Here is a 2,291-nt window from a genome sequence, read left to right as displayed (position 1 = left end):
ATGGCCTTATAAGCGCACGAAAAAATATTCAGCATCATTAATTATCAGAGGAATGCAAATTAAAACCACAATGAGGCACCAGTACCTACCCACCAGATAAGCTAAAATTTGAAGGACTGACGCCACCAAATGTTGACAAGGTTGTAAGTCAATCGGATCTCTCCTCCCTCGTTGGTAGAAATATAAAATGGTACATCTACTTTAGTTCTGACAGTTGCTTTAAAACTAGACATACACCTACCTATGACCCAGCAATTCTACTGCTAGATATTTAATAAGAGAAACAAAAACATTTGCTCGTAAGACTTGTTTGTAGTATCTTCACTCATAATAGCCCAATACTGGGAACAGCTCAGGTGTGCAGCAATAGGTAAATGGATAGACTAAACAGGATAGTGTCATACAATGGAATAAATAGGGACAAATACTGATATGTGTTATGACATGGATCGAACTCAGAAACATGCTGAAAGCAGTTACACACACAAGAGTACATATTATATGATTCCATCTACATGAAATTCTAGAACAGACCAAACTAATCTATGGTGGAAAAAAATCAGAGATATGCTTGCCTGGGGGTGTGGGGCAGTGTGTCGTGGGGCTGACTGGGATGGAGCATGAGGGAACTTTCTAGGGTGATGGTAGGAATTTCTGTATCTTGATAGGAATTTGGTTGTCAAAGTGTATCTAGTTTTGGTCAAAACTCAGCAAATGTACAAATGTAGATTTGTGCTTTCTACACCTGAAACTAATATATTGTATGTCTACTGTAATTGAAAGACAAAAATTAAAAAAAATTTAAAATGTGTGCATTTCAATGTATGTGCATTTTACAGCAAAAGAAAAAAACTTCAAATATTGAACTCTAGTTAATGACATGCACTCTGAAGTATTTAGGGAAAGCATTCTAATGTAATTTTCTTTAAAATGCATCAAAAAGAAGATGGATTGATGATGGGTGGAGAGGGAGGGAAAGATGGGCAGATAAGCAACAAATCAAGGAGAATAAAAAACTAATAGAATCTATGTGGTAGATATACGGGTGGTCACTGTAAAATTCAACATTGCTATGCTTGAATTTTTAATAAGATGTTAAAAAAATCAATAACATTTCATGTATTTATTTTTGTTACCTGTTTAATTTTGGCAAGTGACACTATTGATATAATTTTTTCATGTATGGTTGTGGTTTCCTTTTAAAATTAATTTGTTTAAATAAAAAAAGGGACTCAACTTAAGAAAGATAGTAAGTAAATATTAGTATAGATGGTATGTAGATGTGGCAAAGTTCACGATGGCAAGGAGTGAACGGGATCAGTATGGGACAAGGAGGTGTTCAAAGTAACTCTAAGGGAACCTGGATTTAAATCCTGTCTTGCTGCTTCCTGGCCGTGTGAGCATGGGCAAGCCTCTCTGGGTTTCGATTTCCTCATGCAGAAATGGGATAGTGCAACCTCCTCTGAAGGGGGCTTGTTTGCGAGTATGAATGAGACAGACCAGGGAAAGAAAGCTTAGTAGGTAGGCCACAGTAAGTGTAACCTCGCTCGCTGCACATGAGAAAGGCAGAGAGCATTGCTCTCTGGGACAGCAGCTTGAGGGACGCGGTGGAGCAAGGAGTGTGTACGCATGTGTTGAGGGGCGGGGGGAGTCTAAGAGGGCCCACCAGACTGAATGGGAGGAGAAAGCAGAGAGAGAGCTGGTACTGAGCACCCACACAGACACGACTCCCAGCTATTTCTGCTTCTCCAGCACACCCTCCTTGTGGGAAATGAGATGCCAACCCCCAGCTGTGGTGGATGGACCCTGGTGCCCTGTGCTCCAGGACCGTGGGGTGCAGCGTCCATATCAAAGAACGCCTAGGTTGGGGACTCTGCTTCTTTTAACATCCCAGATCTTCCAGAGGCCTGGGCAGAGAACCAAGAACTCTCCACTTTCCACAGTGAAAGAGACAGGCCTAATGCACTAAAACCCTTCTCTCTGGGAGCGTCCCCTTCGGCCATCCTTGGCCACATCTGAAATGGGCGTGACAGAGCATGTCCTCTTTGAGGTGGCATACTCTCCCTCCTGCTCATGGGTGGTTGGAGGTCCAAAGTTTTAGAACTGAAAACTGTCAAGAAATTTTGTGAAGGGAGGGAAGCCTGACTCCTGGTTCCCTCGGCAATACAATTCTTCGAAATCTACTTATTTCTAGTCGGTTCTGTGTGCCGTAGCCATACTTGCCTAGTCTTTTCCTAGACATAATTCCTGAGCCTAACTTGCTTTGCTGGTTCACTTCCATACCGCTTCCT

Source organism: Pteropus vampyrus, unplaced genomic scaffold (assembly GCF_000151845.1).
Source record: "Pteropus vampyrus isolate Shadow unplaced genomic scaffold, Pvam_2.0 Scaffold144, whole genome shotgun sequence".
Lineage (NCBI taxonomy): Eukaryota > Metazoa > Chordata > Mammalia > Chiroptera > Pteropodidae > Pteropus > Pteropus vampyrus.
This window is presented reverse-complemented; position numbering follows the sequence as displayed.